Source organism: Schistocerca cancellata, chromosome 11, assembly GCF_023864275.1.
Source record: "Schistocerca cancellata isolate TAMUIC-IGC-003103 chromosome 11, iqSchCanc2.1, whole genome shotgun sequence".
Classification (NCBI taxonomy): domain Eukaryota; kingdom Metazoa; phylum Arthropoda; class Insecta; order Orthoptera; family Acrididae; genus Schistocerca; species Schistocerca cancellata.
In genome coordinates, this window is record NC_064636.1 from 95844029 (window position 1) to 95866888 (window position 22860).

The window sequence follows — 22860 nt, forward strand, 5'->3', positions numbered from 1 at the left end:
TGCCAAAGTCTTACCCTCACAGTACTGCTTATTTTGGCATTAACCAGCTGATACAGTAAATAAAATAAAATACAGATTCCTTCAGTTTTTGGATAGAGGTTACAGTTGCCATTAAACATTACTCCTTTCTCACTTTTTTGGCTGTGATATTTTGAAGATTGAGCACATATGCAGAAGTTTTCTCGTTCTCTGTATTTGCAGTGAGAATTACGTTCAGTTCAGTCACTCAATTGTAGTTACGTAGGAAGTGTCCCATACAAATCATACCCATTTCCAAAGATTCTTTATATATTGATGTGTTGAATCTAGATTTTGTTTTGAGTGATGACTGTGTGTTTTACAAATTGATTCTGAATTAAATGGGTATGGAAACGGGATTTTTCACGCAATTCCACTCAACAGAACCTATGTGAATGGTTGTAGATATGTTGTTGAAGACACTCCGGAAGAAATGGCAAAAGAAAGGTAAACAGAAATAGAAGTAATAATGACAAAAAGTTAATATTTAGTACAGTAATGAGGATACAGCTTGTTTTGGGTATGTCTTAAAATGTAATTCGAATATTCCTTAAATGGTTCCCTGGTCAGTTACGTCTGTAGTGACTACTGGAAATCTGTGCCACACTGTAACAGGAGCCCAGATTTGCTGCTTATTGCAGGCAGTCTCCTTGAGCAGTCGGCTGCCTGAGCACACCTCCACTTCTGACTCAGCTTCTCATCGACACTTGCACTAGAGTTTATCCTGGGGGACTTGTGGGAAGAGTAGCAAGAGGAAAATCGGATCCGTGGATTTGTTATCTTACTTCAGATGATGTACGGGAGAACCTCTTGTGTGGTGTCTGCAAACCATGGGTACAAACATCATCCACAATGGTAATTCCATCTACGCCAGCAAACACACTCAGCTGGTCTAATGGTTGAGGCATCTGCTCTCGAGAAGTGAGAAATGCAGTGGGTGTGGCTGAGTGGAGATGCGTACAGCACTGTATGGATCGTCACTCGTAAACAAACTGATGGATGATGGAGGTCACCAGGTGTGATGAGTAGTGGTTTTGATTCACCGAGGAGAAGTTTTGTATAATTCCATGGTATAGTTAACTTTTATTTTTAGAAAAGAGCAACCGACGTGGGCAAAGATAGTTGGTCCTACTGAAAATATACTGCCATCTCAAAGTGAACTGACATGTTTGCAAGATGACTCAATAGCTGGTGGGTTTCAAAATAAAGTACGGACCAATTTATGCTTCAGTAACACACACACACACACACACACACACACACACACACACACACACAGGACCAACAGCAGTGAGACTTGACTTTTCAAATTAACCAGAGCAGAATGCAATAAGCTATTGTATAATACAGAAATTTCTCCCCTATACAAAGGGAAACGTGGGAGCCAAACAAGTAATTTAATGTGGCAGGAGTCTTTTGAATGGACTTGACTAATTCCCTTTTAATAGTTTCCACAATGAAACATTGTCTCAAAATGTGGTAGAAAGCCCAAAGAGATTCTGGTCGTATGTAAAGTACACCAGTGACAAAACAGTCAACACCGTCACTGCGCGATAGCAATGGAAATGTTCCCGATGGTGGTGCCACTGCAGCGGAGTTACTAAATACAGTTTTCCGTAATTCCTTCACGAAAAAAGGCAAAGTAACTATTCAAGAATTCAGCTGTTAGCATCAGTGACATAAAAGTATATATTTTAGGTGTTGTGAAACAACTCAAATCACTTAAGAAAGGCAAGTCTTCTGGTCCAGATGGAATACGAATCAGGTTCCTTTCAGCGTATGCAGACACAATAGTGCCTTTCTTAGCAATCATATACAACCGTTCACTTGGCGAAAGGTCTGTTCCTAAAGACTGGAAAGTAGCACAGGTCACGCCATTACTCAAGAAAGGAAATAGGAGTAACCTATTGAATTCCAGACGCATATTACTGACCTCAGTTTGCAGTAGGATTTTGGAGAATATACTGTACTCGAACATTATGACTCACCTTGAAGAAAATGACTTATTGATACATAACCAACACGGATTCAGAAAATATCGTTCTTGTGCAACACAGCTAGCTATTTATTCCCATGAAGTAATGAGTGCTGTCGACAAGGGATCTAAGATCGATTCCATATTCCTTGATTTCCAGAAGAGTTTTGATACCATTCCTAACAAGACTATTACATGGTGTATACGGCCCGGAAGATCTGGGAAAGACCCAGGAATTTTTTCATCCACAAGAAAATCGGGAAAAACGGGAATTTTCTAGAATCCCGGGAGTTTTTCATTGATTTAGTTTTCAGTTAATTTTTTGTCATTTTGACTGGTAATAACCGATACGCTAACAAAGGACATTACTGTATCCTGCTACTGCAGAATAATACTGCAGCAACAAAATATGAACGAGGGAATGAAATTTAAAATGCAAAGGAAATGGTTCATATATAAACAAAAAAACACAGTGCTCATACAAGTGTCTGCCAACAGCAAAATGTGTGAAAGGCTGTAGGAAGACAATGCAGTGCTTCGTCACAACAAATAACCTCCGATGAGTGTTAAGTCACAACTGTTTACATCAGATTCATTTAAGCAGTTACGAGCGGAATCACGCGCATGTGCAGTTGAGTTGCGTCTGAGTAGTAACTTCTTTCACTTCTGGAAAGAGGAATGTCGCTGTTGGTTCGGCACACAGCAAACCGGAGTATCTGAACCAGGCGGCAATTTCGGTGGCGAGGGGGGGGGGGGCAAATTCGTATTGTTGAGGAAAAATAACCTTATTTGACAAAGCACCTAGCATCTAGAGCACATTGGTCTATCGATTATTCAAGAGAGTTTGAAGCTCATCGCTGTTGATTTTTGAACATTTTGGATCACATTCTAAGTTGATTTCTGAATGAATCATAAGTTGATTTTTGAATGCGTGCATAGTGTATGTGATGTACCTGCCAGGGGAATCCTCGTCGCATCTGGAAATAAACTTTCCTGCAGACAAAAGGGGACAGGGCTACATGAGCTGAGCGGAATAAAGCCGCACGGGTGAGTGTAGTGTGTGTGTGTGTGTGTGTGTGTGACTGACTGGTATGCAGATGATGAGCGTATAGCTACGTCCGTAGATTCAGACTACAAGAGTGGAAATGAACGACTAACAGGAATAACAGATACGAAATGTTAACGTATTATCTTGTCGCTGTATCAAAGAAAATGAAAGTTTGACAAAGTTTTTGACCAGGTCGCTACACTAGAGAGGGCAAGTTGCACATTTCCTGGTTAGCAGCCGCTTAAGTTCCATTCTGGGAGAAGCGCGGAAAACGCGTTGTACGAACACGTAATAACACCTAACCGGAGAATAATCGCTGGATAATTACTAAACTGGTGATTCTGGCAGAGTTAGTAGAGTTAACTGGAGAATGAGCTTTGACAATGATAGGAATAGTTACAGAATTAGGGATGAGAAGATTTTGTTAGAACGAGGAAGGAGAAGAAACGGGGCGGTTCCAAATTTATACAAAAATTTCGTACTACTACTTTTCTACTTTTCGATCTCATGCTTTAGAAACTGGAGCTTATGAATGAAACATGAAACTATTTCCTAACATAAAGCCTTTTGCTTGTAGTAGGCCAAACAGGCATTTCATATTATTACTTGGCAGAGTTATATTCTGCTGTATTATAAAAATGACCATTGTTACCAAAACGATCTCGCTTGTTTGGTGTGTGTTACAGTTGCTGCAATATTAGAAAGGCCTATTTTCTTTCATCCTGCAAACAGTGGCTATAGACGTAATGAGATCGAGAAACCACACCAGTCTTTGGTACTATTTGTATTAAAAGTTTTTTTAGTATTAGACAACGAAATTTCGATTTTTCTTGTAGCAAAACAGTTGACGAATTTTGATGAGGTAACAGATTCTTTCACAGAAAGGAAAGCACGGCATGTAAAGCTAGAGCAAGATTAGTGAGAAAAGAATGCAAGGATTGAAGAAATATGTTCTGCCTTGCTTGTCTGTCTCTTGTCTTACCTGGTTTTGTGTATCCTGTATTTCATTTTATGTCACACAGAATGGAAAGTTATTAGCTATTAAGCAATAAAGAATCGACATTTTTTGAAGAAATCTTCCTCTTCCGGTTACAAATAATTCCATCCAGTATTAATTGCGAGATTATTTTGTTTAAAAAACAAAGGACATTTTAATTTCCGCTGTCCTGAATGTAGTTCGATGGCATCTGTTACAAAATACACATTTGAGTCACACAGTGCAAAGTGCAGTGGCGTGCAGTGCAGTAAGAGAACGCTGTGTTAAGAGGCGTGGCACTGCACTTTGGCACACTTAAGACCAAATACCGCGTCCTAAATTTCCTCGAAGTTATATGTTTTATGCATAGGACTCTTCAGGAAGAAGTGCGCTACAAAATGAACATTTTTTGAAAAGTTTTTTTTTACGCCCTATCTCAAGCGCTTGAGGGAGGGGTGGAGGGGGGGTGGCGCCACCATCTAACCATCTAGTATTGCCCTGGTAAGAAATATCATAGATCCAGGGTTGATGCGCAGATCAGGTTGTCTTGTAGTTGGGGGGGGGGGGTGATCTGTGTTCACATTTAGTGACTTTACCCGTTTCCTCTTCGTTCACTGCTGTCATGTCAAATGAAAGGGAGTGGTGTCTGTGGCTGGGAGATATCAAGTGAATTAAAATACATTCACACAATTATGGAAGATTAAAATATGTCATTAGTTCCAGATTTTAATACAATTTCCACCTTTCTGACAGTCAAGCATTAATTATCTTGCAGAACAATGAAGTTAATTTTGTCGCTTTGCTGAAGTAATTCAGCTTTTATTGATCTTTTCCGCTGAGGCAGCCAGTTTGTTTGAAATGAAGTGTTCAATTCCACATTATTGGCTAGTTTCAACTATTTGCTGCATTTCAAGGACACGGGAATTTTTTCATCCGGGAGAAAACCAGGAAAAACCTGGGAATTTTTTAGAATTCTGGGAATTTTTCATTGTTTTAGTTTTCAGTTAAATTTTTGTAATTTTGACTAGCAAGAACCGTTACTCTAACAAATGATATTACTGTATCCCGCAACTGCAGAATAATACTGCAACAATGAAACTTAACGAGAGAAAAAAACCAAAATAACTTGAAATGCAAAGGAAATGCACCATATACGATGACAACAGAGTCCTCATGCAAGCGTCTGCCGACAGCAAAATGTGTCAAAGGCTTTAGGAAGACTGTGCAATACTTCATAACAACAAATTCCTTCCGATGACCGTGAAGTCACAACTGTTTACATTACATTCGTGTTAGCAGTTACGAGCGAGCTCATGCGCATGCGCAATTGAGTCGCGTTTGTGAAGCATATTCTCCCGCTTCTGGCTACAGGAATGTGGCTCTCCACTGTGCAAGCAGTCGCAGCAAGCAGCTAGATGGTACCGGGAAAAGGGGGCGCCAAATTCATGTTCTCAAGGGAAAAAAAACTTGTTTCACAAAGTGCCTAACATCCAGACCACGTTGATCTATCGATCATTTATATGATTTTGAAACTCATCCTTGTTGGTTTCTGAACACATTTTAAGTTCATTTCTGAATGAATCGTAAGTTGATTTTTGAATGCGTGCGTGGTGTATGTGATATGTCAGGAGAATCCTCATCGCATCTAGAAAATAAACTTTCTGCAGACAAAAGGGGATGGGGCCCGTACGAGCTGAGCTGAGTAAAGCCGAACGGATGAATGCCAGTGGCTGTCTGATGATGTGGTTGATTGGATTTTCGAATGGTCAGCTTTGTTATAATTCGTAGCGAAATCCATAGATTCAGTCTACCAGAATGGAAATAAACAACTGCAGGAATAACAAGTGGGTAAGATTACGTATTATCTTCTCGTTGTATCCAAGAAAATGAAATTTTGACAGAAACTTTCTGGCCAGATTGCTACACTAGTAAGGACCAGTTGTACAGTCGCCGGCTATCAGCCGCTTAAGTTCTGATTCGGAAGTAACGCAGAAAACGTTTTGTACGAATTTGTAACAACGCCTAATGGCAGAACAATCGCGGGGTAACTAAACCAGTGATTCGGGCGGGGTTACTGAAGTTGATCGGCGAACAAATTTTGACAGTGACAGGAATATCCACAGAATTGGTGATGACAAGATTGTTAGAACAAGGAAGCAGAATAAACGAGGACATCACACAAATTATGGAAGGACGAGACTATTCCAAATTTATATAAGAATTTCGTAATACTACTTTCCGATCTCGTGCTTAAGAAACTGGTGCGTATGAATGAAATGTGAAACTATTTCCTAACATAAAGCTTTTTGCTTGTTGTAGGCCTAATAGGCATTTGATATTGGTACTTAGTGAATTATATTCTATCGTGTTTTAAAAATGACCATTTGTGTCAAAACAGTCTCGCTAAATTGGTACAATATTAGAAAGGCCTGTTTTGTTTTATTTAGCATCCAGCGACAAAATAGATGTAATAAGATCCAGAAACCACACCAGTCTTGGGTATTATTTGTATTAACAGCTTTTTCAGTATTAGGTAACGAAATTTCGATTTTTAATGCAGCAAAAAGTTTGACCAACTTTGGTGAGGTAATAGATTCTTGTGCAGAAAGCAAAAGCACGCCATTTAAAGCTGTAGCAAGATTAGAGAGAAAAAATGCCAGGAGATAAGTATTGAAATGTGTACTTTCTTGCTTGTCTCTTGTCTATATTGGTTTTATGTATCCTGTATTTTACTTTGTCACACAAAACAAGAAGTTATTAGCTATTAGGCAATAAAGAGTCCAAATTTTCTGAAGGATTCTTGTTCTCCCGGTTACAAATAATGTCATCCGCTATTAATGGTGAGTTTTTTAAAAAATAAAGAGGGGCAGGCTGTCAAACTGGCTGACTGGGAGCAGGAGAGGCAGCACAGGACATTTCTATTTCCACAGTCCTGAATATAGTTTAATGTCATCGCTTACAAAATATACACGTTTCAATTCCACAGAGCGAAATACAGTGACGTGCGATAGGAGAACGCTGTACGAAGAGGCGTGGCACTGCACTTCGGCACACTTAAGGCCAAATAACATGTCTTATATTTTCTCGAACACGTATGTTTTTGTTTCAAATTTTTCAGAATGATGTGCTTTACAAGATGCGCATAGGGTACTTTTGAAAATTCGATTTTTTTTAGTATTGACCCGGTTCGCAAATATCGTAGATGCGAGGCTGATGCGCAGAGAAGTCTGAACTACAGCGGGCAGTCTCCACGTGACCCGTGTTGATGTTCAGTGGTTTTGCTGTTTCTCCTTCGTTTACTCTTGCGTCAAATGAAAGAAAAGCGGATATCTTTGGCCGGGAGGTATCGAGTGAATCAAAATACATTCACATAATTACCAAAGGCTGATATACGTTATTAGTTTCAGATTTTATTTTGTTTCCACCTTTCTAACAGTCGAGCACTAATCGCCTTGCAGAACAATGAAGTTATTTTTGTCTGTTTGCTAAAGAAATTTGGCTTTCATTAACCTTTTCCGCAGAGGCATCCAATGTATTTGAAACGAAATTTTTAATTCCACAGTACTGGCTAGTTTCAACTGTTCGCTGCATTTGAAGTGCAAGTTTTCATCTTCTAGCACATGTGGCATTATGCCATAATAAAGAACCATACATGAGCTAATGCAGTACTGGTACTCCAAGAAACTTTTCATCTGAATCTGGACATACGAATGTGCACTTTACGTTGCAGTTTAAATGTGCACATTTTAGTATGGTTCACGAAATTATGATCTCTTGGAGTACCCTGTGACGTCTTACTGCTTTTACAACGTAATGTAAGATCTTTTAATGTTTTACATGTACGTACAGACGGGCTTCCTACGTTATGTTAGCTGCGCAAGCCCGGGGCGCCTCTTACCTGGCGCTCTCTGGCAGCTGCTGGAACGAACCTGTTTCCAGCAGGTCGTGGAAAAATATTGCGAATGCTGGTTTGAAAAGCATTACTTTCAAAGTAAATATCCTTTAACGCAAGTTGGACTATGCGTGAGGATGTACCACGAAATTCTTAAATCACAGTGTGTTTGACTCCATTTAAAAATCAACTCTTTGATGACAAGCCATTTAGAAGAATTTCAAACCCTGAAGATCAGACATTTGTCATTATTGAAAATTTTACTGCCACATTTGTGTGATGTATCTTAAAGTGTAACACGCGCAAAAAATCAACATTATATCGAAAGATTAGTTTCTCTTGCAGCTTATTAACCTTAGTGACCAATATTATATGTGGAAGCTTTTCTTTTCTTGTAGCAACACTATGTATATTAATGTAAGCCATTAACTTGTGTGTTACCGCTGCTTAACAAGGAAGTTGCTATTGGCTGACTACATCACGCGTCCTATGCTCTGAATACTCGTTGTCATGAGCTGGCAAGATCATGTGACATGATCTGTGACTGCCTTACAAAAGCGCATCACAATCTCGATTTCAGTGATTCGGAAAGTAACATGTGGTGTTTGGTGGAATTCCAATGTGTGCTGTGGTAATACGAAAATACACAACGTACATGTCGCTGCACATCAAAGATATTTCCAAAACGTGTCTTTTTCCCTGAGTTTCGTTTTCTAAAGTGCCAGTAAATTCTACGCCCATGTCCAGAACCATAACAATTCAAAGGATTGATAAGTTTTGCACTTCCGAGGGAAAATATACTGTCACTTAAGACGGAAAAAGTGTTTTCACGCGGGAGAAAGTGTATTTTTAAGTGGGAAATCTGGGAAAAATCCGGGAATTTTTTTCCTTGTCCACGTGTACATCCGGTATTAATCAAATTTGATACGTATGAAGTATCGTCTCTGTTGTGTGACTGGATTCTTGATTTCCTCGCAATGATGTCACAGTTCATACTGACAGACGGCAAATCATCGAGTAGAATAGAAGTCATATACGGCGTTCCGCAAGGTAGTGTCATAGGCCCTCTGCTGTTCCTGATTTACATAAATGATCTAGGTGATAATCGAGCTGCCCCCTTAGATTGTTTGCAGATGACGCTGTAATTTACCGTCTAGTGAAATCATCAGACGATCAATTCCAGTTACAAAATGATCTAGAGAGAATTTCTTTATGATGCGGGAAGTGGCAGTTGGCACCAAACAAAGAAAAGTGCGAGGTCATCGACATAGGTACTAAGAGAAATCCGCTAAATTTTGGGTATACGATAAATCGCACAAATTGAAGGGCTGTCAATTCAACTAAATACCTAGGAATTACAATTACGAGCAACTTAAATTGGAATGACCACATAGATAATATTGTGGGAAAGGCGAAACAGACTGCACTTTGTTGGCAGAAACTTAGAAGATGGGACAAACCTACCAAAGAGAGCCTACATTACACTTGTACGTCCTCTGCTGGAATACTGCTGCATCGTGTGGGATCTTTACCAGGTACGATTGGCGGAGGACAGCGAAAAAGTGCAAAGAAGGGCAGTTCGTTTCTTGTTATCGCGGAATATGGGTGAGAGTGTCACTGATATGATACGCGAGTTGGTGTGGCAGTCACTGAAACAAAGGCGGTTTTCTTTGCGGCGAGATCTGTTTACGAAATTTCAATTGCCAGCTTTCTCTTCCGATGGAAAATATTTTGTTGACATCCATCTATGTAGGGCGAAATGATCAACATAATAAAATAAGAGAAATCAGAGCTCCAATGGAAAGATTGAGGTGTTCCTTTTTCCTACACGCCATTTGAGAGTGGAATGGTGGAGAAATAGTATGAAACAGGTTCATTCAACCCTCTGCCAGGCACTTCAGTGTGAACTGCAGAGTAACCATGTAGATGTAGATGTTGATTCCCTCCTGTATAGAGATTCAAGAACTTCCTGTTTTGATTGACCAAGATAATCAACTGCAGATATCGACTTTGGAATCCAGTGAACATTTAAAACCCTCCTGCACCTCAGGCAGGCAACAGAAGCACACCCATTTCGACTGGCAGTCATGGAAGACAGAGAATGTGTTGAAATTATATCAGGAGCAGGCATCAAACAGAAATATTTCAATTTTCGTGCATACAAATCATGCGGGTAATAACGCGTAATTTGGCACAAGAAGTACATACCTACAAGTAAAGCAATTTTAAAAAGGCTCAATATAAGGTGACACACACCTACATGTGGTACATGCACACTGAAGACATAATCGATAGTGTCGAATTGTATACTTAGTGTCCAGGATAATAGTAATAATTATGCAGCACATGCTGATGTCAAAATCAGTATGCTCCGTAGAGAATGTGAAACAAAGCATAAAAAAATAGAATGCCAGGATGAGATGCAAGACTTGGAAAGGTAAGTAGTGGGGAAATGATTGGGATGCAAACACAACAGGTTATGTTACAACGAAAAAAGTGAGAAACTTACTGTTAGAGAAGGAAGCAATGGACTTACAGCACACACAATAACAAACTATGACAATGAAAAACAAAGAATAAAGTTTTGGGGGGTGAATTGGTAGCTTTCAGAGAAGGTAGAAAAAGATCAAATAGGTAAAAAACAGGGCCAAATAGAAATCCTTGGTTAATGCAAGAGATACTGAGTTCAACTGTTAAAAGAAGAAACTATAAAAATTCAGCAAACAAAGCAGGCAAAAGGAAATATGAATGTTTAAAAAATTATTGACGAGAAGTGCAAAATGGCTAAGGAGGATTGTCTAGAAGGTGTGTGTGTGTGTGTGTGTGTGTGTGTGTGTGTGTGTGTGTGTGTGTGTGTGTGTGTGTGGTGCTCTTAGCATGTTAGTTTAAGTAGTGTGTAAGTCTGGGGACCAATGACCTCAAGAACCTCGTAGCAGACAGCATTCCTTCAGAGCTACTGACAGTTTTGGGAGAGCAAGGTATGACAAAACTCTCCCATCTTGTATGACACAAATCTCCCATCTAGTGTGCAAGATGTATGAGGGAGGTGAAATACCCTCACATTTCAAGAATAATATGAGATTTCAGTTCCAAAGAAAGCAGTTGCTGACAGGTGTGAGCACTAATGAAATACCAGTTACGTCATTGGGTTGCAAATTATTAACATGAGCTCCTTGCAGAATAATGGAAAAACTCGTAGAAGCTGATGTCGGAGAATATCAGTTTGGATTTCGGAGATGTCTAGGAATATGAGGCAATAATGACCCAATGATTTCTGTTAGAAGATACACTACTGACCATTAAAGTTGCTACACCAAGAAGAAATTCAGATAATAAATGGGTATTCATTGGATAAATATATTATACTAGAACTGACATGTGATTACATTTTCACTCAGTTTAGGTGCATAGATCCAGAGAAATCAGTACCCAGAACAACCACCTCTGGCCGTAATAACGGCCTTGATACGCCTGGGCATTGAGTCAAACAGAGTTTGGATGGCGTGTACAGGTACAGCTGCCCGTGCAGCTTCAACACAATACCACAGTTCATCAAGAGTAGTGACTGGTGTATTGTGAAGAGCCAGTTGCTCGGCCACCATTGACCAGACGTTTTTAATTGGTGAGAGATCTGGAGAATGTGCTGGCCAGGGCAGCAGTTGAACATTTTCTATATCCAGAAAGGCCCGTACAAGACCTGCAACATGCGGTCATGAATTATCCTGCTGAAATGTAGGGTTTCGTGTGGATTGAATGAAGGGTAGAGCCACGGGTCTGAAATGTAACGTCCACTGTTGAAAGTGCCGTCAATGCGAACAAGAGGTGACAGAGACGAGTAACCAATGGCACCCCATACCATCACGCCGGGTGATACACCAGTATGGCGATAACGAGTACACGCTCCCTATTTGCGTTCACTGCGATGTCGCAAAACACAGATGCGACGATCATGATACTGTAAACAGAACCTGGAGTCATCCGAAAAAATGACGTTTTGACAAACGTGCACCCAGGTTCATCGTTGAGTACACCATCACAGGTGGTCCAGTCTGTGATGCAGCACCGGCGCTACAGTTTGGAGCCGAGCGACTGCTACGGTCGCAGGTTCGAATCGTGCCTCGGGCATGGATGTGTGTGATGTCCTTAGGTTAGTTAGGTATACTTAGTTGTAAGTTCTAGGTGACAGCGGCGCCAACGCACTGCCCTTTTATTCCTTGTGTACGCAATACTGCTGCCATCTGTATGTGTAGATATCGGTATCTCATGACCTTCTGTCAGCTCAGCCTGTCTCTGCCTGGAAGCACCCGGGTGGTTCTACAACGCAAAAGACCTGCTGTCAGTTAGAAATTAGAAACTACTCGAAATTGTACGTAGACAGAATAGATTTTAAATAAGCTAAACATTTATTCAAAATAACTGATGCCTTGTCATCCACAAACTAAATACTCTCCTTAGTGAAGTGTGGTTTTACATTTTAATTGAGAATATAGTCAAATTGCACACCATCGACTGCTAGGCACATTTGGAATGGCTGTTTGAGAGAGAGAGAGAGAGAGAGAGAGAGAGAGAGAGAGAGAGAGATGTACTGGACAAGCTACATTGGATGATACCTCGTTGTGTGGTCTGGAGCGTATCATCTGACATACTTGGGATTCATGACACTATCTTTCAGTCAAAACAAGGGACATGAGAGGTTTTGCACACATTAACAGTAAATAAATGATAATTAAGTTGAAAAATAACTCGCTCGTTTGATGAAGAAGCAAATATGAATGTAGTCTGTTTCTACTGCCGTTTACCAGACGACGATGCAATCCATAACTGCTTCCTCTTTGCGGCACATTTATTCATTGCTTCCAACTTTGCTTCTTGATTAAGATGCCTAATCCTTACAAATGTTCTCGTTTTTACATAAAGAGTAATAACTGGTTCATGGACCTCAGGAAACTTTTGTTTTGTAATAGAGCACAGAGACTTTACGACATTTTTTTGTCTACACACTCCATTTCCGTGAAAAGCAGCAAATTCTTCTTCAAACAGCAACACCGTTGTTTTCCCATACTGGCGTTGGAGTGTAAAGACCCACGAGATGTAATTGATATCCAGTCTGTAGCATGATCTCCTTCACTTTTTGCTGATGGAAAGCCTAGTGATTTATCAATGTTGTGGCACTTAAATGCAATATAGCCTGCAATGTATTTTACCGCATCCGGAAGAACATCTCACATTACAGAGTCATCCCCCATTGCTACCACATGTCACCAAATTTTCTTCCACATTCACAGTTTCTGGGATTTCTCATAGTGGCGCTTCGTCAGCAACATACACACAGAGCTCACTGGTAATGAAACTTAGGGATGCAGGATCCGGGTCGACGTCACACTGGGAAGACTCCGTGTTTAATTCTTTAGTAACTGACGTGTTCCCAGAGAGAGAAATATCACTTGCATTACCCGTCAGTATTAGGAGACTTGCCCTGTTCCTTCCTTCAAAAGGTGTAGGATTGTTACGAAATATACCTAATCCTCGTACCCTAGAAAAAAGCTTTCCAGGCAATCTTGATTCAGTCTACAAGTTAATGAATAGCTAACTTACACAGTTTTCATACTTTCGAAAAGACCAAAGGGAGATTTTATTGAAGCTATAAAACCTTTTTGGGAAGGCAACATTCTTTCTTTGTCACCAACGCACATTGCTGGACAGATGTCTAAGAATCTGTACAAAGTATTTTCTCAAATTGAGAGATGGATTCGCAACCCACTACGGAGGGATGAGCATTCATATTTTGGAACTCTACAGTTCAAGACATCAAAGACGTCGTTAACGAGTTCAATAAAATGACTTTCGATGTCTTTATGAAGAACATACTTGAAAGCCTGAGCTGTTTGTCGTGAAAATAATGCCGGCACGGGTGGCCGAGCGGTTCTAGGCGCTACAGGAACCGCGCGACCGCCGCGGTCGCAGGTTCGAATCCTGCCTCGGGCATGGATGTGTGTGATGTCCTTAGGTTAGTTAGGTTTAAGTAGTTCTAAGTTCTAGGGGACTGATGACCTCAGAAGTTAAGTCCCATATTGCTCAGAGCCATTTGAACCATTTTTGTCGTGAAAATAGTCGCGCTGCCATCTGAACATTCTGCCTTGCTTGTCGAGTTGAGTTTCAGTGCACTTCAGTAATGTGGTGTGTTATCGTTAAGTCACTCTTCTGATGCTTTAAAAGTTCCTGTATAGCTGCTTTAGATATTTTGGACCCATCAGGTAGCGTATTACCTGTATCCAAGAAACTGTTCCGTAATAACTTTAACAGGTGTGGTACACCGAAGAAAACCCATACATTCGTGGTGCAGTCTGCTTGATTTTCGAAATAAGCTCTCTCTGTATTGACAGACAGTTCCTTCCAAACTTTTATATTTTTTCCGCCCATATCACACATCAAAACAACACAGATTCCAGATTCCTCAACTGCATTACTGATGCTCTGAAGCAAATTACTGGTCATCACAGTGTCGAAATCATAGTAAACTGGTGGTTTCCACTGCTTCCACAACCCACGTATCGTGCAAACTTGTACATTGGAATGTGGTCCGTCTCCTACGTCTTCAGACGAATCGTAACATATGCGGCCATCAACATTGATTTCGTCAAATGTCACAACAGCTTGTCTCTCTCTAGAGTAGTAAGTGTGTGACTTGGCTTTCAATAAACACAGGATATCTTCAAGAGTGCCAAGTCTGCATTTAAATTCCTTTGTCCATTTCTGAAGCGTTGCCCTGCACTGCAAAGGAATTTTTCGCTTTCGCAACTAAGTGTATGCTTTAGGTGACAGAGCTCTTAAAGTTAATGCATGGGCAATGTCCTCTGAATTCCGCTTTACCCTTTCATTTTCGTTTAATAGACATCTTATTTGCGCCGGTGTAAAACAATTTGACAATACACTATTTACACTTTTGTGCAATTTTAATTTTTCTTTCACGTCAGATGACTTTTCTGCCCGCTTCAGCGAAAGAACGTCGGAGATCTTTTGTTTTACTAAGTAAGGCTGCATCACATTTTTTAGTGCCGCTTCTTTCTGTGCATTCAATCTCGGCCCTCAGTTCATTAATTTGCAAATTCTTATTCACTAGTTCAGTGGGTGCATGAACGGAATCTGTACATGTGGTTCGGTCAACTTTTTTTTTTTTTTTTTTTTTTCGGTGACACAGTTTCTAAAGCCGTCAAAGCTCGCTTTTGCAAACTTCTTGCTCCACAGCGTTGTGCACGACTTCCGGATCTCTAAAGCATAAATTTAATTTTAATTTTATTATTCCTAAAATTATTTACCGAGTAGGCCTACTATTCCTAAAATTTTTGACCAAGTACTATGCAACTGCATTAATTTCTCGCTAAAAATAAGATCAATTGACAAAAGGGATTAAATATCAGTGGCATAAGCGGCTACAATAGCCTAGTTTGATAAAATGTAAAAATACAATGTAAGAGGAAATACAGGTATACGAACCCATAACCTCCAACATGGGAGTCAGAATCCACACCACTACGCTGCAAAGTCAACTGGTCAGCACCAGCTATTGTTACAGAAGTAAATGTAAACAAATTACGCGAAATATGCTGAATTTGTCATTTGAACTATATACTAGCTTTAAAATAGTTAACATATCGAGAATATAAAAAAACGGCTATTTCTAAGACAAATGTAGCTATTTTATCCAGGAGGAAAAGCAAATAAACTTGAGCAACATTATTAATTTCCTGTACAACATAACGAGTCATTCACTCCCGTAAAGCAATGCGTCAAAAAGTGTTGCATTTATGTGAATTCGTTTGTATTGTGGTAATTTTTCAGTTTCAATTATTGAAGGTGTTATGTATGTGCAGACGTCTTACGCTTTTGTTTGCATCACCGCTTTCCGCAATTTCTTGTCCACGCCAATTCGGAATGTTTATGCAGGGGATTGCTACTGGTGATAACTTCTTCCTTGAAGGTAACCCTAGAAGCTCATTTCTCAAATCCCGTTCATAATCTTCTGGTCGATAGTGACCTGACCACACACGTGCAGTTTTCACATTCACTTTGTCCTTGCGTTTGCATCAAACCATCCATTCACGTCGCAAGTGCTCATCCTTGGGAAAAACGTGATAAGTAACATCTGTCGTCGTTCGAGCACTATTAATGCAATGTGCCACGGCACACTTACAGCGAGCCTTGCTCGTGGCTGTCTCAAAGCTGAATGCACGGCACTGCAGCCTCCTCTCCTCTCCTCTCCTGTCCTCTCCTCTCCTGTCCTCTCCTCTCCTGTCCTCTCCTCTCCTCTCCCGTCCTCTCCTCTCCTCTCCCGTCCTCTCCTCTCCCGTCCTCTCCTCTCCTCTCCCGTCCTCTCCTCTCCCGTCCTCTCCTCTCCTCTCCCGTCCTCTCCTCTCCCGTCCTCTCCTCTCCTGTCCTCTCCTCCCCTCTCCTCTCCCCCCTCACTCCCCTCTCCTCTCCCCCCTCTCCCCCTCTCCTCTCCCCCCTCTCTCCCCTCTCCCCCCTCTCTCCCCTCTCCTCTGCCCCCTCTCTCCCCTCTCCTCTCCCCCCTCTCTCTCCTCTCCTCTCCTCTCCTATCCTCTCCTCTCCTGTCCTCTCCTCTCCTCTCCTCTCCTGTCCTCTCCTCTCCTCTCCTGTCCTCTCCTCTCCTGTCCTCTCCTCTCCTCTCCTGTCCTCTCCTCTCCTCTCCTCTCCTCTCCTGTCCTGTCCTCTCCTCTCCCCCCTCTCTCCCCTCTCCTCTCCCCCTCTCTCTCCTCTCCTCTCCTGTCCTGTCCTGTCCTCTCCTGTCCTCTCCTGTCCTCTCCTCTCCTGTCCTGTCCTGTCCTGTCCTCTCCTCTCCTCGCCTCTCCTGTCCTCTCCTCTCCTCTCCTGTCCTCTCCTGTCTTCTCCTCTCCTCTCCTGTCCTGTCCTCTCCTGTCCTCTCCTCTCCTCTCCTGTCCTCTCCTCTCCTCTCCTCTCCTGTCCTCTCCTCTCCTCTCCTGTCCTCTCCTCTCCTCTCCTCTCCTGTCCTCTCCTCTCCTCTCCTGTCCTCTCCTCTCCTGTCCTCTCCTCTCCTGTCCTCTCCCCTCCTCTCCTGTCCTCTCCCCTCCTCTCCTGTCCTCTCCTCTCCTCTCCCGTCCTCTCCTCTCCTGTCCTCTCCTCTCCCGTCCTGTCCTCTCCTGTCCTCTCCTCTCCTCTCCTGTCCTCTCCTCTCCTCTCCTGTCCTCTCCTCTCCTCTCCTCTCCTGTCCTCTCCCCCCTCTCTCCCCTCTCCTCTCCCCCTCTCTCTCCTCTCCTCTCCTGTCCTCTCCTCTCCTCTCCTCTCCTGTCCTGTCCTGTCCTCTCCTCTCCTGTCCTCGCCTCTCCTCTCCTGTCCTCTCCTCTCCCCTCCTCTCCCATCCTCTCCTCTCCTGTCCTCTCCTGTCCTCTCCTCTCCTCTCCTGTCCTCTCCTCTCCTCTCCTGTCCTCTCCTCTCCTCTCCTGTCCTCTCCTCTCCTCTCCCCCCTCTCTCCCCTCTCCTCTCCCCCTCTCTCTCCTCTCCTCTCCTGTCCTCTCCTCTACTCTCCATTCCTCTCCTGTCCTGTCCTGTCCTGTCCTCTCCTCTCCTCTCCTCTCCTGTCCTCTCCTCTCCTGTCCTCTCCTCTCCTGTCCTCTCCTCTCCCCTCCTCTCCTCTCCTGTCCTCTCCTCTCCTCTCCTGTCCTCTCCTCTCCTGTCCTCTCCTCTCCCCTCCTCTCCCGTCCTCTCCTCTCCTGTCCTCTCCTGTCCTCTCCTCTCCTCTCCTGTCCTCTCCTGTCCTCTCCTCTCCTCTCCTGTACTCTCCTCTCCTGTCCTCTCCTCTCCTGTCCTCTCCTCTCCTCTCCTCTCCTGTCCTCTCCTCTCCTCTCCTCTCCTCTCCTCTCCTGTCCTCTCCTCTCCTGTCCTCTCCTCTCCTCTCCTGTCCTCTCCTCTCCTGTCCTCTCCTCTCCTCTCCTGTCCTCTCCTCTCCTCTCCCGTCCTCTCCTCTCCCGTCCTCTCCTCTCCTCTCCCGTCCTCTCCTCTCCCGTCCTCTCCTCTCCCGTCCTCTCCTCTCCCGTCCTCTCCTCTCCTCTCCCGTCCTCTCCTCTCCTCTCCCGTCCTCTCCTCTCCTCTCCTCTCCTCTCCCGTCCTCTCCTCTCCTCTCCTCTCCCGTCCTCTTCTCTCCCGTCCTCTCCTCTCCTCTCCCGTCCTCTCCTCTCCCGTCCTCTCCTCTCCTGTCCTCTCCCCCCTCACTCCCCTCTCCTCTCCCCCCTCTCCACTCCCCCCTCTCTCCCCTCTCCTCTCCCCCTCTCTCCCCTCTCCTCTCCCCCCTGTCTCTCCTCTCCTCTCCTCTCCTCTCCTCTCCTCTCCTGTCCTCTCCTCTCCTGTCCTCTCCTCTCCTCTCCCGTCCTCTCCTCTCCCGTCCTCTCCTCTCCTGTCCTCTCCTCTCCTCTCCTGTCCTCTCCTCTCCTGTCCTCTCCTCTCCTGTCCTCTCCCCTCCTCTCCTGTCCTCTCCTCTCCTCTCCTGTCCTCTCCTCTCCTCTCCCGTCCTCTCCTCTCCTGTCCTCTCCTCTCCCGTCCTCTCCTCTCCTGTCCTCTCCTGTCCTCTCCTCTCCTCTCCTGTCCTCTCCTCTCCTCTCCTGTCCTCTCCTCTCCTCTCCTGTCCTCTCCCCCCTCTCTCCCCTCTCCTCTCCCCCTCTCTCTCCTCTCCTCTCCTGTCCTCTCCTCTCCTCTCCTCTCCTGTCCTGTCCTGTCCTCTCCTCTCCTGTCCTCGCCTCTCCTCTCCTGTCCTCTCCTCTCCCCTCCTCTCCCATCCTCTCCTCTCCTGTCCTCTCCTGTCCTCTCCTCTCCTCTCCTGTCCTCTCCTCTCCTCTCCTGTCCTCTCCTCTCCTCTCCTGTCCTCTCCTCTCCTCTCCCCCCTCTCTCCCCTCTCCTCTCCCCCTCTCTCTCCTCTCCTCTCCTGTCCTCTCCTCTACTCTCCATTCCTCTCCTGTCCTGTCCTGTCCTGTCCTCTCCTCTCCTCTCCTCTCCTGTCCTCTCCTCTCCTGTCCTCTCCTCTCCTGTCCTCTCCTCTCCCCTCCTCTCCTCTCCTGTCCTCTCCTGTCCTCTCCTCTCCTCTCCTGTCCTCTCCTCTCCTGTCCTCTCCTCTCCCCTCCTCTCCCGTCCTCTCCTCTCCTGTCCTCTCCTGTCCTCTCCTCTCCTCTCCTGTCCTCTCCTGTCCTCTCCTCTCCTCTCCTGTACTCTCCTCTCCTGTCCTCTCCTCTCCTGTCCTCTCCTCTCCTCTCCTCTCCTGTCCTCTCCTCTCCTCTCCTCTCCTCTCCTCTCCTGTCCTCTCCTCTCCTGTCCTCTCCTCTCCTCTCCTGTCCTCTCCTCTCCTGTCCTCTCCTCTCCTCTCCTGTCCTCTCCTCTCCTCTCCCGTCCTCTCCTCTCCCGTCCTCTCCTCTCCTCTCCCGTCCTCTCCTCTCCCGTCCTCTCCTCTCCCGTCCTCTCCTCTCCCGTCCTCTCCTCTCCTCTCCCGTCCTCTCCTCTCCTCTCCCGTCCTCTCCTCTCCTCTCCTCTCCCGTCCTCTCCTCTCCTCTCCTCTCCCGTCCTCTTCTCTCCCGTCCTCTCCTCTCCTCTCCCGTCCTCTCCTCTCCCGTCCTCTCCTCTCCTGTCCTCTCCCCCCTCACTCCCCTCTCCTCTCCCCCCTCTCCACTCCCCCCTCTCTCCCCTCTCCTCTCCCCCTCTCTCCCCTCTCCTCTCCCCCCTGTCTCTCCTCTCCTCTCCTCTCCTCTCCTCTCCTCTCCTGTCCTCTCCTCTCCTGTCCTCTCCTCTCCTCTCCCGTCCTCTCCTCTCCCGTCCTCTCCTCTCCTGTCCTCTCCTCTCCTCTCCTGTCCTCTCCTCTCCTCTCCTGTCCTCTCCTCTCCTCTCCCGTCCTCTCCTCTCCCGTCCTCTCCTCTCCCGTCCTCTCCTCTCCCCCCTCTCTCCCCTCTCCTCTCCCCCCTCTCTCCCCTCTCCTCTCCCCCCTCTCTCCCCTCTCCTCTCCCCCCTCTCTCCCCTCTCCTCTCCCCCCTCTCTCCCCTCTCCTCTCCCCCCTCTCTCCCCTCTCCTCTCCCCCCTCTCTCCCCTCTCCTCTCCCCCCTCTCTCCCCTCTCCTCTCTCCCGTCTTTCGCCTCTCCTCTCCCCCCTCTCTCCCCTCTCCTCTCTCAAGGCGCGCGAGGCCGTCTGCGAGTTTTTTTACTCGCTTGGGGCCAGAATGGCCTGCCTGCTTTTTCTATATACCTCGGTTCCGAAATGCCATGCCGGCATTTCCGCGGTGCGCACCTTAAATCGGTGACAACGCACTGTGCAGACCCATCCGGGCAGTGTTCATTTTTAGGTAAATGAGTTGGCACCACTGCAAGACAGCAGACGATAGCCCTCTCCCGAAACACAACATTGTGGAGTAAATCACAGCAACACAGGAATAGAAATCAAAAGCCAGGGTTGCTACATCTATTACAAATATATGACAGAACCGAATGCCTGTTCATCTGAATGCATTTTCATCTACACTTCCCTCCTAAATGTATGGATATATTCAGAATATAAACGAAATGTGGTGTAATTATACCGGAGAACTGAAGACTTGCTCTTCCATTGTGTTTCCTCTAAGAGGTAAAAGTACCCCTTGATTGGGTGGATTGAAGCGCAACCATTCTTGTGATACGAGTAGTGCTCAGAAGTAACGGGAAACTCATCATTTCACGCGTTTTATTACTCAGATTCATACTTCCTTTTTGTCATTGTGTGTACGAGGTTATGCGTATCGGTTATTTAGTGTGTTGTCAGGCGTCAGAAAGGTTACTGGTATTTTATGAGTATTACTGTAAAAACGGATTACCGCATTTGTACTAAAATTTGCTATGAGGACGGATTAAAATGCATCGTGGTTTTAGAAATATTATATACTGCTTTTGGTGAGTATACTACGAGTGAAATAGGTGTTAACGGCCGGTATAAACCTTCAGAAGAAGATGAGGATGACGAGAAGTTCATAATAGAAAACGAACTGAGAGTTAAACCAAACGATGCGTAAACTAAAACTCAATCGTCTCGGTGACAGATGGCCGAGACCAGTGAAATGTGTATGTTACGTTTCTGACAGTAATCTTCGGTTTTGACAGTACAGTGCACCACGACTCCTTGTCCCAAGATGAAACGGCCAGTAGGCAGAACTTCTCACCAGGTCAACCCCGATGGCTTGAAGCAATGCGGAAAGAAGTCCGGCTTTGTGGCGGAACAGTTCACCGTTTCTGCACTGCGATAACGCACCTGCTCACACTTCGTTGCGTGCTTGTGCATGTTTGGCTAGAAACAATACTGTAGTGATGTCCTTGGCCCCACGTTCGCTCCATGTGTGACATTTTGTTCTCAAAAATAAAGACAAACCTTAATAAAGACAAACCTTAAAGAGCTGTCTTTTACATCAGAGATGAGATTCAAACTGCACATCTGAGAGAACTAAACTATACTGTAAGGACTGTTCCAGAATAGTTTGAAGCATTGGAAGAAGCACTGGAATAAATGTATAATATGTAATGGGAAATATTTCGGTGAAGACGACATTGATGTAGACCTATAGATAAACCCAGTGTTGGATACAACATTCACCGCTGTTGCTTCCACTATCATATTGTCCATTTTGGTGCCAATGTCACGACCCTGTCACCGTCTTCTAAGAGGAATGTCGTTGGTTCACCACCCAAGTTTCGTCGACATAAAAGAGTTCTGTTAATTTCCTGACTTGTATCAAGTATTTGCATCGCCAGTCAGTAATGAGTTCCCTCTAGAGGGACCTTTCCTTTACTTAGAGGTCTGTTGCAAGTAAATCGTATTTCATGCAGTGTCTTACGCTAGACAGCTTTCTTGCAAGGAAAATAATTTTTTTGTTTTTACAGCAACAGCTAATTTGTGTAATGTCAGCACTATTTTTTTAGCCATACAAAAGTCACTATGGTTGATCCAATTACCTATTTTGAGATGCTGCCTGCAATGATGGATTTATTCCCCAAATTTCTTAGTGGATTTTCTTGGCGGTTCTGGAAAACCGCGTGGTTTATTTTCGGTCGTCTTTGTTGAATCGTCCAATATCGGTAAGGCTGACTTTTGTCTAAACTACAATCTTTTTATTGTGACAGGCAACATTAGCCCCGAGTTCTCTCTGTGCCGACTCTTGCTTGGATTAGTCTTTAACTTGCATCAGATGTGGGGAGAGATTCTCGCGACATTGGTTCAACTTCAGCAATGCCAGATCTATACAAGCATTTTGATATTTGTAAGTGAACATGCGATAATGAATCAACACTGTCTGTTTCTATTTCTTACAGACACCTAATTTCTTTCTGGCATGATCTAATCTATGCATAGCATTAGATACAGGAAATATAGTACTTTTTTGAGATTGGTCTAAAGTTACGGTTTAAGTGTTTCTACTACAACTGAAACAGAAATTTTACTCGAGAGCAACATAGTTGGTGTACGTTTACAGTTCCGAAGACCTTTTTAACTCTAAATGGAAAGTGTTACGCTGCCTGTAGCGGTGTGTAACTTAGTTTGTGTCCAGAATTTTCAAAAATTGCAAGAAGTTACACAAAGTTAACATGACTGAGTATAGTAGTTGTGCAGGATACCGTCTGCCACAGACCATATGGTGGCTTGCAAAGTGTGTAAGTAGATCGAGATGAATGTTCAAGTGGATGTATCTCTTGTTGCATGCAAGATTATATGAGCACATGTGACGATTATTATGCAGCGGGTAGTGAGTGAGTGTGTGTGTGTGTGTGTGTGTGTGTGTGTGTGTGTGTGTGTGTGTGTGTGTGTGTGTGTCAGGGAGAGTCAACCTGGTGCCCTTGTTGTATTTCAGATAGGTCGACCAACTTATTGTGTACGAAGCAGTGACTTTTATATTTTTTGTCGGCATGTCAGAAAATTTCCGTGTT

The 22860-nt window shown here is 44.2% G+C and overlaps 1 protein-coding gene across 1 annotated transcript in view; it reads left to right on the plus strand.

The window, feature by feature from the left end:
• The window catches only part of LOC126108679 (ankyrin-1-like), a 65432-nt gene that overhangs the window by 41692 nt on the left and 880 nt on the right, over positions 1-22860 (plus strand). The gene's annotated exons all lie outside the window — the stretch shown is intronic.